Below are 15,868 nucleotides of genomic sequence, written 5' to 3' on the forward strand. Positions count from 1 at the left end.
TGACCCCGACTCCCTTGATAATTTTCTTTCAAATCTACACTGTTCCCTCCTCAAACAAGGTTATCCTGAATCCCTCCTGAACAAAAGGATCCGAAAACATGCCTCTACTCCCAAACCTTCCTCTGCCACAGAACCCCTCCCTCTTTCAATTTGCACCACATACTTTCCAGGCTTAGAATCTGCGATTAATCCTAAAAGACCTCTACCCTATCTGCAAAAATCATAATGCCACTGCCACCCTTTTTCCCAAATGTCCCTCTGTTACTTTCGAACGCCCTGCCAACCTATTCGATCTTCTCAAATCAACCAATCCTCTCCTTAAATCCCCATCCAGTCCCAAAACCACTCCCATGCCATGCAATAAACCTAGATGCAAAACATGCCCTATTTTCAAAACCAAAATCCCATTCCTCTCCCACCCGCTTTTTAACTCTCTCCCACCAATTCCCTTCTCTACTTGCACATCTAGCTATGTAGTTTACATGCTGAAGTGCCAACTCTGCCCTGTATATTATATTGGACAGTGTACCACACCCCTTATATTAGAATTAACAACCACTGGGCCTCATGCAATAAATTTTCCCTAATTGATATGCTCCTTATCCCCAAACACGCCTCCGAACCATCCGCTGATCCTCCACTGAAACTCAAAACATTAGAGCAATCTTTCTACTGGCTCTTGGAGTCCTGGAATTGGCCAGGAATCAATATTAGGCATTAATTACCCTGCTCCAAACATATTTTCATCCCCCCTCCTCCCCCAACACCTTCTACATTTCCCCCACCCTTCTAATGCTGCCCATCCAAACCCTTCCATTCCAAATTCTCTCCCCACCTTCCCCTTCCATCCATTGCTCCAGCCCTCGTATTCTCTTCAGTTCTATCCCTCTCTTCCTTAAGGAAGGTGGCTGCGACCACCAAAAATTTGAAAGTTAGTGTCTCTTTTTTGGGTGTGTCTGTGTTTTTGTCTGTGTCCACTAGTGCTAAGTGTTATACATTGTATATAATATATATATATATATATATATATATATATATATATATATATATATATATATATATATATATATATATATACTACCTTGATCAAAAAGTTCCCGGAATAACCACCGTGTGGCGCTCCCATCGTTCCTATTTGAGTTCTGTTTTTTTTGTTAAATTGGTACATCTGTTGTTGATATTCCCTTTAAATCTTAGTGTCATAACTTGACATTTGCAAAAGTTACGTAGCCAAGAGTACATCTATCTCTGTGTGTGTTGGCGATTTTTTACAATTGCAGAAATGGATTTAAATTTGCAACAACGAACTTGTATTAAATTTTGCGTAAAAAACGGATTTAGTGGCGCACGGACGTTGGAAATGTTGGAAAAGTGTTTCGGCAACGATTCTCTAAAAAAAACGGTCGTTTACCAGTGGCACGAGCGGTTCAGAAGTGGTCGTGAGTCAATCGAAGATGATGAACGCAGTGGCAGACCATCGACATCGAAAGTCGGTGAAAAAATTGATAAAGTAAAAGAAATGTTGGTCAATAACCGCAAATTAACCATCAGAGAAATAGCGGAGGACTTGAACATTGCCTATGGATCCGCCCAAGACATTGTGGTTAATGATTTGGGTTTCCGTCGTGTAGCAGCAAAGTTGGTGCCAAAAGACCTCAATTTCATGCAAAAAAGAGACCGTGTTGACGTCGCAAAAGACATGATTTGCGAGGCTGAATCCGATCCCACATTCATCAAAAGGATCATTACTGGAGACGAGACGTGGGTTTATGAGTACGACACGCAATCCAGACATCAGGCAAGTGAATGGCGTTCACCAAATGAGCCGAGACCAAAAAAACCACGTCGTTTTCAGTCAAAAAAGAAGGCAATGCTGACGGTTTTCATGGATTACAACGGTGTAGTGCATCATGAATTTTTGCCAGAAGGCCAGGCAGTAAACAAAGAGTATTATTTGGGCGTTATGAGGCGTTTGCGTGAAGCAATTCGCCGAAAGAGACCAGAAATGTGGGCAGAAAACTCGTGGATTTTGCACCATGATAACGCACCGTCGCACAGTGCTATCATTATTCGTAATTTTTTGACGAAAAATGCAACAAATACCATCCAACAGCCACCGAATTCACCTGATTTGGCTCCCTGTGACTTCTTTCTGTTCAATCGAGTTAAAAAACCATTACGGGGAACGCGTTTTAGCAGCCGAGAGGAAGTAATGGAAAAATCGCAGGAAGCACTGATGGACATACCGAAAACCGACCGTAACTTTTGCAAATGTCAAGTTATGACACTAAGATTTAAAGGGAATATCAACAACAGATGTACCAATTTAACAAAAAAACAGAACTCAAATCGGAACGATGGGAGCGCCACACGGTGGTTATTCCGGGAACTTTTTGATCAAGGTAGTATGTACGTAAAAATACTTCTATGCTTGGATTTTTTAAATTTTCATTACATAACGCGCATCATCATTTTTTCAATCATCTGAAAATTTTTGCATAGATAGTGCGTGCCTTATTGATGGGAAAATATGGTATTTAGTTCAGCAGTAAAACTTAAATGGCAGAATCACATCATTAGCAACAAAAATTACACAAGAGGGTTCAAAAAGGGGTTACAAATAATAGGGTTCTAAAAGTACTTCAGTCCTTTGCTGGACATAAGACGAGTGCAATATTTAATCAATCTTTCATTTCAAATCAACAAAAACAGAATTTCAAAAGAAAATTAAGATTATTTTTTCAGTTGTAATTACGCTTTTAGCCACCTTTTGGATCAAATATTACAACCCTTTCCATATAGATAATGCTAGAGCCTAAAAAACGCGGGCTTCTGTATTTTCGTTTTGTTTGTATATACCTATGAGTCACGCAACCTTTCTTTATTTAATGAAAAAATGAAGAAGTAACATTAATAATTGTGATTATTCTTTTCTTCCCACTCCCTTGCTTGCATACATTCTCGGTGTTATTTGCTATCATACACCCACCACAACAGTCTTCAGATTTCATCCCTAGGTAATCAAAATGTTCTGCACACACATTTCCTAATGCCTCCTCATTTCCTCACCATTTGCGATATGTACTCCTCTGTTTTCCTTCCATCCATTATTTTTTTTCCTTCTTCTCCACACCCAATTCTGGATAATGTCCAAACTATGTCTATCTTCTTGCTGAAAGGACGAAGTTTTCATAGTATGTTCGAGTTTTCAACTGACACTATCACAAATAGAATAATTATTCCCTAATTTATTCTTGGCACCCTTATTCAAGGTACTTATCATCAACAACTTCCAACTTGCACAATCTTGGTTGTCTAATGCATTCTTGTCCTAGTATTCATACTACTTGGCCTTCTTTATCCAAAGCATTTCCTCATTTGGTCTGATCTACTTGCTCTAATTTATGTCCTCAAATATGAATGTTTAAAATGGCCATCACAATTCTTAAAAATCTTTGTATATTTGTTCATTTGCATTAATTATTATGTGATTACGACCAAATAGGTTGATTTTTATAATAATCAGCATTTATTGTAATTCTCGAGGGACTATTTTTTATGATCAGCCAATCTACTAATAATTAATTGCAAGAATTCCCCAGGTACTTTCATTTCTCACTATTACTCTTCTTAAACCTCCTGTGTCATTTCCTCTGAATATACATTGAAAAGAATGGATGGCAGTAGACAGTCCTGTCTCATCAACACTGTCCATTCTTATTCTCCATCTGCAACACACACGTGCTATCTGAGACATGCATACATTTGGAGTAAGTTGCCTAACCACATAGTCTACTGTTATAATGATAATAACCTTTATTGGCTCCTATAAGGTATCTTCTGTAATGCATTCATTTAAGCTACTGAATTTACTTTCTTGGACCACATCTATAGTATACCTTGATAATAACCTCTATGCCTTTTTAGAAGTGATGTCACGACTATTATGGCATCACATATACCTCCGAATTTTTTTCAACTAAATTTTTTTCTTTCTAATTGTTGATTCACCCTCTTCTCCTTCTTTTTTTATAAACCTTAGTAATAATGTAGCCTAGTGTGAATTAAAAATATGGTCCCATAGCCCTACAATACGTTTCCAATTTTGAGGGTAGGATTCGAATATATTTGAACATTTTTTCTGGCCTAATTCCTCCCTAGTAAGTGATTTGAATGAGCCCAAAAATACTCTTCCTTCCACTAATTTCCTGAATGCTTCCGTAGTTCTGAGAGAATTTTATTGATCCAAACAGCCTTGTTTGATATGTTTTCCTTTCATGCCATATTCATCTCATAATTAAGTATCCTTAGATCTAGACTGTCCTCTATAACATACATTCTCTTTCAATGCTGAAAATTACTTGCCTGAAATCTATTACATATCATAACTATGTACATATATTCGTTTGATCTTGCCATAAGTCTCCTCCTCCTTGATTAATACCATTTATGTGTTATCTCTGAAGATTTGCTTGAATTCTCATTCCGACTGCCTGGCAGAATTATCCCCTTTCTTGAAAATTCTTCCACTTCCAAGTGCATTTCTCCATCTCTTTGAATTCTCCATTTTCTTGCCCTCCTGTTTCCAAAAGGCTTGCTCCACCCTATTTGTTTCTTGCTTAATTTTAATTTTATGCTTTTGTACTTTCTTCTTACCAATTCTTAAGTTGCATTTTCTTTAATTTCCTTCTCTCACATATCTTGATATTCGTTTTTTCCTTAATCCATGATTCCTCATCCTTTTTCCAGTAACTCTTCCTATTTCTTCATCTGTGGATTTCATTGCCTATATCATCCCTGGAATACTGCTTGCAGCCTTCTGCTGTACTCATCCCTTTGCTTCCACTCATAACTTTTTCTATTGCTTTCGGTACACCACCATTTTAATCCCTCATAAAGATAATTTATAAATTCCACTTTCTCATCTTCAATATCCTCCTTTTTTCTCATGAATGAAATTTCATACTGCAAGAGTACCAAATTGTTATTTGAATATGTATTCACACCTATGTATGAAATGTAGAATGTTACTGTATGAAATGAAGATGCTGTCCTAAAAGGAATGCCTTGCCATGATGAAATCTACTTGATACTTGCCTATATATCTTAGCATTTCCATTCATAGCTGCTATCATTTCAATGCTCAAAGTATTATGACGGTAAAATTAACAATTCCACCAAAAAGATTTAAATATTTCGTGACCATGGTTTCGGTGCTGCACATCATCATCAGGTGTTGATGAAGATGCACAGCATCAAAACCATGGTCGTGAAATGCTAAAATCTTTTTCATGGAATTGCTAAGTTTCTTTTTACCCTCATGATGAAGGAATTCCACAAAGTTAAACCAGAAACTGTTATGTTGCTCAAATTATTCATTGAAATTAGTTCAGTTCTTCTTCAAAACTTTGTTTTTCTATATATCCATTCTCATTTCTAAGGTGTGCTTTCCATCTACATTCCCTTCTCTTTCATTCACACCATTTCCAAAAATGCCATCACTACTATCAGACGTTTTCTCCCATCAGTACAAGCCTATACTTGAAATAATTTCCTTCAGATAATCGAACACATTGTTTTCTGCCTCCCCTAGGGTACTTGCCTGGATGTAATTATTAATCGAAATCAATGTTATTAGCCCAGCTACCTATAAAATTAAAGTATCTCTAATTACAATATGCCATCACTCCCCAAATCTATGATTATTTGCATTCGAATTATTTCTTCTTTGCCAAAATTATACTCAATTGATCTATATTGAATACAAGTTTAAGTCATACAGAGATTCTTCCTCTTTCCAGTGCCCCACAAGTAGGATATTCAATATTCAAATACGTAACATTCTGTGCATTCATAATGGTTCTAAATGAAATGGGCTGATATAGTGATCAATCAATCAATTTAGGTAGTTCACCTATCAACCTAGTTTAACAGTTGGTTTTGGATGGTCCTAATGATGTTTTATTTCTCAGTCTATTTAATTCTACATTTCTTGGTGAACTCTGCATTCCTTCATTCTGGCTTAAAAACCCCATCACCTTCCTCCTAAACCCAGTTTCCTGACATCTTCCCCTCTGCTGTAGCCTTCACTATACAACTGCATTTCCTCCATCTGCTTCCTCTGTCTTTTTTGGATTTTACCCAGTAACTTCCTACCTTTGTTCTTCCGAGGACCTTAGCTTTGTCTTCCTGTCCATCCATCTCATTTCCTCCACTCTCCACCACTCCCACTTCTTGAAACGCTGCCTATTCATGCTCATCTTCTTGCATCAAAGGCCAGGTATAACATACATGAAGTGCCATTTGTCCTGGTATTCTGTTTAATAATAATGTTCTTCCTGGCAAGGCCCTAATTGTATGACTCATATTCAAATTGAGGGCTAATTAATACAAAATACCATCTTGAAATATATTCTGATCAGAAGTGACTATGGAGCCTATAAGGATATGTCTTTGTTTCATGAGTGGAGAAGATGAAGTGGACAGAAAGGAAAACAAATGAGAAAGTGCTGGGATTGATGATAAGGGAAGAGAGGATTGCTGGGAGAAACCATATGGAGACAGGAAAGATGGATGTAGAGCGTTTTGGCAGTGAGATGTTGCAGACTGTGATATAGGGGAGAATGTTAGGCAAACGAGGAAGGTTTGGGAAATGACATAGGAATGTTGGATGTAATGCAGGGAGGAAGGAAGTTTGCGGAATTCCAGAAGTATTTATCATTATGTCAGATATCAGGTTGTTTTTGCTGGAAAAGACGAATGTATTTATTCCAAGAAACTGTGGGAGATGGCACAACAGTAACTTTTAATGGAGTCATCCGCTAATATGCATTTCAATGCAACAATTTCGGAGTATAAAAAGTATTTGCCTGGGATGATTCCTGGAGGAAATTATCCTGGTCAAGGCGAATGATTTTACCCTCTGAAATTGTTGCATTGGAATGTATTTTACTTTGCACAATTGTATATTGTGTTTCCATCCAAAACTTACGTCATATGCTACAATCCCAATAATACTAATCAGACAATTTAGTGATCCTTATACCTATATTTATGACAAAGGAGTTGGAATATCGCCAGTCAAATGATGAACTCAAATAATGTGAAATTAACAACTTGTTCATATTGCCAATTCAGGAACTATTATGCGTCAGAGATATAACATTTTTCTTAACACGACATACATATGGATAATCAAATACGACGATAAAATATTGAATATTTTATTTTGTACATTATGGTTGGCGAGTTCGCGATTATTACTGGCATAGGCACGCAGTGCTCTATCGTCGCGTTATTAGCTGCGCCGGGAGAGAGAGCGGAGGACGGACTGGGGGGTTGGGAGACTGGGAGGGGTGACTGTGGGGGCTCAGGGGGAGGTGGCTCCCTCTTGTGGTCCCCCCATACCCCAACTGATGATGCAAACGACGTTGACGGCCTCCTAATCACGAATTTCCCCGAGGAGGTTCATTTATTAGGGGGTGGGGAAGGGGAAGGACAGGAGCTTGGGGGAGCAGTCTTCAGGGGAGGGGGTTGCCATGCAACCCTAAATATTTTCGGATTTTAATGCAACCCCCATTCCCGTCATTCGCATATTACCCAATCCATAGCCCACTTATATTCTCTTATTCAACATTTGAGATGCACCTTACATCACATACAAGCATTGTATATTAAGTATCGGTAACAATTTTTTCGAGATCTGTGCGTGAAGTATTGGATTCAGGCCGTCAGTTAAAAGTACGCATGATGGCGGATCGTATTGGCATTGGTAAAATGACCTTGCATATCATTATCACTGAAAATTCGGCGATGTGAAAGATCTGCGCTAAATTCGCCCCGAAGGTCTTCTGACGGACGACCAAGAGCAGAGATGAGTGGCTGTCTGCTTGTGAGAAAACCTTCTGAAGTGTCATCACGGCGATTCCCCAACCCCTTTAAAGTCCCGACTTGGCACCAGCAGACTAATTCCTATTCCCAAAAGTAAAATGCTCCCTTAAAGGACACCACCATGGGACCCTTAGAGCCATCAAAGAAGCTTGCACGCGTACCCTTAAGAACCCTCTGGAATCCACCTACCAGGGAGCTTTTGAGTCCTGGAAAAGCCGCAGGAAAAATTATGTCGACGCTCACGGGATACAATTGGAAGAATTTTGAGGCATTGTAGCTTTGTCTGAAATAAATAATATTTTTTCCGAAAATATTAAGGAAACATTTAATACAACTCATGCACATGAAGGTAGGTGAAACAAAAATAAGGAAAGGCAAGAAAGGAACAAGAGAAAAAACAAAAGTAGAAGATGCTATCATCCCATAATATACCAAAACACAGCAACCAGCCTTAATTTTGCCTTGATAGGCGAATGGCTGAGCCCACCTAACACTAAGCCAACGGCATTACACATGAACAGGGTAGGGGGCCAGGGCCATTTTTCATACCACCTATGGTTTTCTGGGAGGAACTGGTACCAGAAAAATCACACAGCTTCCGGGCCGTCCGACCGATTAGTAATCCAACGCTCTACGCACTGGTCTGGCACGTCCCGCAACCCATAATGTATAATATATATATATATATATATATATATATATATATATATATATATATATATGGACGCGCCCGGTGTAGTCAATATCCCTCGTCTTCTTCTTACTCCAAAGAAACTTTGGGAGATGCCACAACAGTAACTTTTAACGAAGTCGTCCGATAATGTGTATTTCAATGTAACAATTTAAGAGTTCTGCCTGTGATATGACGAATACCTGTGACATTGTGTGTACGGTATTTCTTCAGAACATCTTGTTCCTTTAACGCCCCCAAAATTTCAGAGTTAACTGAAATTGTGGCATTGAAATGCACATTAGCGGATGACTCCTTTAAAAGTTGTTGTTGCGGCATATCCCGAAGTTTCTTTGGAATTTGTCAAAGTATAAACGCCATAAGTGTTTAAAAGTTGGCTTTTACCTCGTGGACTGTAGCGTGTCGCGCACGACTACGAATGCCTATGACCTTGTACGGTATTTTGTCATAACATCTTGTTCCTTTTAAGCTCCCAAAATTTCAGAGTTTAATAGGACGCCTCAATAGCTTAACTGGTTAAAGCACTCGACTGGATAATGAGGGATCCGGGTTCGAGTCCCGGTCAAGGCGAATGATGTTTTCACTCTGAAATTGTTGTATTCTTTTAACTCAATTAGCTCAGCAGCTTAGCTATGCTTGACGATGCTGTGCCATCTAGCCGGTGAAATTTATTCAAGACACATCTGACGAGCGGCTCAACTAGAGGAGACAGATCTATTCTGCCTCGGTGTATGTCATCTGCAACAATCGAAAAGTAGAGGTGACGCGAGTTGGACATAAAGTAGCTTCGAGTTACGAAGTATTGCTGTATTTTTCTAAAGGGGCCATGAGATGGCTATTGCAATCATTCACTTATATTTACCATGCAGGGATTACAGTTTCCGACAACATACTACACATGCAATTATTATGCTGCCTACAAATTAGCACATACTGATAGACCCCGATGCAGACTATCATTTTCATCTGAAGACCTTTCAAACCTATGGGCAGCTGAAATACTACCTGCCTCGCACACTTTCATTTTTCAGCTGTACATGCATCCGCCACACTTCCTTAAATGGTTCCTCCTCCTTCCTCAAATATCCTTTGCATTCCGCATAAAGTGATGTGCAGCCCTTCAAAAAAATCCCTCTCCACATTCATCACATATCTCTCAACGTCACTCCCAGCCACTCCTATAGCCACCTTCCAATTCCTCTCGATTGACTTCTCCATCGATTCCCAGCTCCTCACCATTCCAAAACGTATTTTGTCCCTGGACCCTCTCTGTTAAATCTATTTCTCCATCCGCCTTCTTGCTCGAATCTCAAACATCTCATTTCACTGGGATGATGCGTTGGCTTCCCACCGAAAGGGCCTGGGTTCGAATCCCAAAGGCGACAGAAATATTTCAGTGGTATCCCAATCACTACTTGAGGTGCTTTGTAAAGAGAATTTTGAGAGAGTACAGCATCCATCAGATGGGACGTTAAACTGCGGACCACTTGATGCCTTTCAATAAATATAGGACAATGGCGATGCTGGGTTTCTCTCCAGCCTTCTTCCTTCCCCACCCATCCCTAATGGCGCAAATGACCTCAGCTGACCAGTCGCCTTCCCTCTAACTGTTATGAACCTTTCACTTGTTGCGAGTAGATGGAAAAATCAAGTGACCGACGAATTCGGTTCACTACCTTCCATCCTCCAGTATTCGTTTTAGTTTCCCCCTGTCTAGGAGGAATGGATGAAATGGAAGAAGGGAGAATTAGGTCTCAATTTCGCCCAAATACATGCCTCTACCTAACACTTGGATAACTGTCGAAGCAATTGCGCCTGCACTGAGAGGCCACTCGTAGAGATCAGGGCGCGAGAGGTAGGCGTAGGCCTGGGAGTGGTCTCACGACTAGGGGGCCCTCCCTGTTCCTCCCTCCTTCCTTTCGAGGGCGGCGATGGGAGACCGAAGGGGCGGGGTGGTGGTGCTTGTGACGTAGGCGGCGGACGTGCGGAGAAGTAAGCTCTAGACCCGTGACTGATTCGCCATGACGTGTTTGCTTATAGGAAGATATCTGAGTTGATTGCAACGTCGGAATAAAGTTATCTCAGTCAGGAATTGAATTTACAATGCCCATTATCCCCACGAATCAATTTTTGAATAAACTACGGACGGGCATAACCGAATAGTTATAAGAATTTTATTTGGTATGATCGTCGTCGATGTAAAAACAGTAGAAGGGGTGGTCAAGCAGAAAAACTCAAACAAATAAGGCGTTCAACAAGAAGAAACTACGACCGAGCACTGGTCATGTAGAGACGATGTGAAAGTTCATCAAATTTTATAACAAGAATATTTTGTTTCATCGTTTTGAGACGTGGACGATAGGAGGAGAATTAGAGAGAAGTTTAGATACAAGCGAATGAAATTTATTTCGCTACCAAGGAATTACGAAAGCAAAATGGATGAAGGAGAAGCCGTTCGGGTAGCGCGAGAAGAAATACGTCCCAAGTAATGACAGTGTCCAAGCACTTAAGAAAAGACATTTCCCCCTTGTCAATGAAAGCTAGGAAGTATTAAAGCCTCACTCCTTGTCCCAATTTCAAATATAAAGGATTTCAGGTTGGACTTCCTTGATTTAGAAAATAAAAATATTTGGAAGGAAATGGAGCGATTTCCAGGGGATGAGGTACAAGAGAAGTAGGAGATAAAAGGTGAGCATGTAGTAGATAGACATTCTGAACACAAAATATTATCTTTGAAAAAGCTTAATGTTTGGGTTTTTTAAATTACGCATTATTATTATTAAGGAATCTACCGGTTAAGGTAGGTTTTGGATGGACATAACTACCAAATAAATACAGGGTTCGTCCGGAAAATAAGTGTACTGATTTTTTCCCGCCGCTCGAGGCGAGCCCAGCACCGCTCTGACGGGCTGCGATTGGAGGGGGGTATGTTGGCAAGCGACGCTGAAAAAGGCAGTCGGCTCTGAGCTGTGGTGTAGTGAGGAGCTCTGTTAACGCGAACCTCCACGCTCGACCCACGTTACGGAACGCGATGCCGAAGTTTTTGGAGCAGCGTTATTCCATCAAATTTGCGGTAAAGCTTGGGAAATCGTCTACCGAAACTGTCGGTATGATTAACCAGGCTTACGGGGAGTCAGCCATGTCCAGAAACATGATCTTTCGGTGGCACAAGATGTTCGTGGAGGGCAGAGAAGAGGTCGACGACGAGTCTTCGAGAGGTTCCCGATGATGCCTTCGCGGGAGCGTTCCAGGAATGGGAACGACGCTGGAACAAGTGTATCGACTCACAGGGGTCCTATTTTGAGGAATATTAGCTTAAGATATGTAAAAGTGTAATAAATTTTTTTTCCTGAGCTCAGTACACTTATTTTCCGGACGAACCCTGTATTTTGTTTTTCCCAACAAAACGCAACCCCACACACTACTAGTACTCTAAAACAAGTCCCTCTTCATCTCTGAGTACTTCCTTCCTCCCTTCATCCTGTCTAACTGCTATATCCTATTACTGCCCTTTCTTCGTTTGCCTAACATTCATCCCCTCTGTTACAGTCTTCAACATCCCTCTTTCGATCAACACGCTCTTCATCCATTTCTCCTGTCTCAACACGATTGCTCCCATCAAACCCCTCTCCTTGCCTACCATACCCACGTAGTTTTTTTTATCGCCGCTGAGCATCGTACCATCGAACTAGTCTCAAGATAATTACTATGATCTTCTCTCCATACATTCAGTGGCACCAACGGCGATTTATTTCTGTTAGTATCATTCTAAATTATTTAATTTCATAATATGTTATTTGTTTTTCTTTCAATTCTTGAGACTAGTTCGATAGATGATAGTAATATTCACGTCGGCGATAAAAATTCACACGTCAGCGTGTAAGGGGCACGTTTCCCAGCGCCGCTTATGATTTCCTGGGAAGATCTGGTACTGATATCCGAAAAATCACACAGCTTGGATGGAGCTGATGGTGCCCAAAGGTGTCACTGGGAATTGATCCGGAGTCCTTTAGTCAGTAGTCCAATTCTCTACTCTATGGACTTCCAAATCTTCCCTAGAAATAAAGTAAGCACAAGGCTACTGGTGAAACAACTTGGTAGGCTACCCTCTTCCTTTCGGTGCATATGCTGTGAAACACAATCAAAAGCCGTTGAAAGAAGACGAAGGAAATATTTTCTAGGACTAATCAATATCAGAACGAAATTATGTAAGCGAGCTGTTGGCTGAAAATCCATGCTGATTTAAGGGGAGGTGTGAGGAAGTGCGAGGTTTCTGCTGTTAAGGGGGATGCGTATTCACATTTCTAAACATTCTCCAGCAGTAAATGAATAACGGCTGATATTTAATAGATTTTTTAAATTAAGAAATACTTGCTACTGCATTCTAAAGACAATACATATAAATTAGAGGAGATCAAATTACATATGTGGATGTCTTAAACAACCCAAACGGGCCAACCTTTGAGGTATTTTCTCAAGAAATTCGTGGATACCAATTTAAAAGAATTCACAAATAAACAAGATATGCCCGTAATTAGAGGATAATTCATAAGAATTAGGGAAGAGTCTCGGTAGCGGTGTACGCCATTTAGAATGTCAACAATTTGGAGGCCTTAGTTCCGTATCCTCTTTATGGGCAATAACCGACTCTATTTTATTGTGAGATCTCCGTAAACACAGATTTAACCCTATCACCCTCTCCGTACACTTGTTTGAGCGAAGGCGCTAAGTCCGATAAAGGGTTAACCCCGCCTTTCTCCCCCTCCCCCCGGGTTGGGGAGGGGGTGTCTGCACCGCTTACCCCCGGACCCTCCTTCGATGCGACGCCACAGTCGCCCATACACCCGGATATCTCCCGATAATAGTCCGCGTCTTGCCGGATCAGTCACGCGTCGACGAACCGCGGCCACCTCTTTCGCTTCGTCCTTCCCTCAACTCCCCCTCCACTCTCTCCTCATTGACGTTCTGAGGAGGAAACACGCCCCCCCCCCGCCGCTGCCACATAGGTGCACGGGCTCATAAGGACGCGTAGTCAAGGAGACCGGTTGTTTGCTTTCGTAGTCAATCGGAGGGGAGGGTGGGGCGTGGCCATGGGAGGCGATGGAGGAAGGAGGGAGAAGTGTTCTCGAGGAGAAGAGGAAGTCTGCGACATTTTACGCCCTTCCTCTCTTCTTTAAGGGTAAGACAAAGGACCCTTTCAACCGCGTGCCCCAAATCTGTCTCCAAATGTGCTTCGAGCCGAAATTGCGCTCTCGAAGCAGCGATAAACCCTTCGATAATTTGAATTTATTCAGTATAATTAATTTATATTTTTTCTGAGATCTAATAGTAATTAATCAGAGTGAAATATACAAAAATAATGGAAGTAATTATGGAAGGTAACCGAGAGCTGAGGTCAGTCACATATTATATGCGACTGACCTCACTTTGCTTACAGAAATGCATTTACTGACAAAAATTCTTCACGTATATCTACGTGTGTGTGTATGTCTGTGGGTGCACGGAGGCATTAAAAGGAATAACCAGAAAGGAGTATTAGCAGGCTTCAGAGAAGATTAGGAGTGAGGACAGGGATCTGGGAACTATAGAAGAAATATAGGAGCGAATAAAAATAGGGGTATCGAAAGCCGTTAACGAGATAGAATTAACTGTTTAAAGGAAAAGATCAAGGAAATTATGGATGACGGATGAGGTGATTAAAAAGATAGATGAGAGAATTAAATGGAAAAATGTAAATAAAGTGTTAAATAATAAACTAAAGTGGTTTACAAATAGAGCGGAAGAATCATGGTGGTAGACACAGTGTGAGGATATGGAAATTTTGCGGAGAAAGGATGAAATTGGTGCGCTGTTAGGAAGCAGATGCAAGAAGAAACATCTGCGATGTCAATCAAAGATAGGTCTTAGTAAATATTATGAACCACATGACAATTTAAGGGAGATGGAAGGAATATCTAGATGAACTGTATGTTAAGGAAAGTAGGCCATCATGGTCATATCTGAATGAGAACATGACGTAGATGAGTATGCCTTCGGTCCAGATTTACTCGACAGCGAGATATTATGGGGATTAAGGGAATTAAAATCATGCGAGACCGTTGGGGTAGAAAACATTCCAACGAAACTAATTAAAGGTTTAGGAAAATATGGGAGGAAGAATTTTTATGGACTAATTCACCGCACATATGAGAGAGGAATTTGGCCGATGACTTCATTATATCACACTTAGTTGTTATTCCAAGAAAGGGAAATACAGCCTTAAGATATTTTTTCCTTTGAATCGAGATGAATAGGTTTCACTTCAAAAAAAAAGAGTAGTTTCAGGCTAATCAATAACAGAATGGAGAGCAGGGCAAATGATTACACAGAGGTTGAACATTTTTGGTTCAGGAGGAGGAAAAGCACGCGTGATGACCATGCAGTAATGAGTTTACGAATGGGGAGGAATATAGAATACATACTGAATGTATTTGTCTGCTTGGTAGATTTCAAAAAGGCTTTTGATAGTGTATCTTGGGTAAAATTAATTAATGTAATGCTGCAAATATAAATAATTTGGAAGGATAGGAGACTAATCCGCAACCTGCATTTGTCTCAGACTGCTCAGGTGCGAGTGGGGGACGGGGAGTCCGGATGGGCAGTGTTAGGAAGAGGTGTAAGGCAGGGTTGCCCATTATCACCGGTACTGTTCAACGTATATGTGGAGGCATGGGAAGAACTGGAGGTAGGATAGAAAGTCGGAGGGGTATACATAAAATCAGTTAGGTTTGCTGATGACCGAGCTTTAGTTTGCTAGTCAGCCAAGGGGTTGCAAATATTGCCAAGTCAGTGCGATAGGCATGGGATAAGAATAATTGTAAACAAAACAAAAGTTATGAGAACAAGAAAAAGGATAAGTTCAATATTAAAATAGGAGCTCATAAATTAAAGCAGGTGGAACAGTTTACGTATCTCGGAAGTGTTTTGGACTGAAATCAAAATAGTGGGAAGAACAGGAGCATAATTGAGTTAGACAAAGAGGCTTACGCAAGAAGGAAAGCATTTAATGACAGGGACGTTGAGTGGGGATGTTGAGAAAAGGCTCGTGAAAACTTTGATAACGAACGTGGCTTGGACGCTGCGGAAACATGGCCATTGAAACAAGATGATAGGCGTAAATTTCAGGCTTTTGAAATGTGGGAGTGGAGAAGAATCGAGAAGGTGAAATGGACGGAAGGGAAAACAAATGAGGACGTGCGAGGCATGGTAGGCGAGGAGAGGAGAGGGGATTTTTGGAAGAAATTCAAA

The sequence above is a fragment of the Hetaerina americana genome, unplaced genomic scaffold (assembly GCF_022747635.1).
Source record: "Hetaerina americana unplaced genomic scaffold, ioHetAmer1.1.p SCAF_107, whole genome shotgun sequence".
NCBI classification, from domain to species: domain Eukaryota; kingdom Metazoa; phylum Arthropoda; class Insecta; order Odonata; family Calopterygidae; genus Hetaerina; species Hetaerina americana.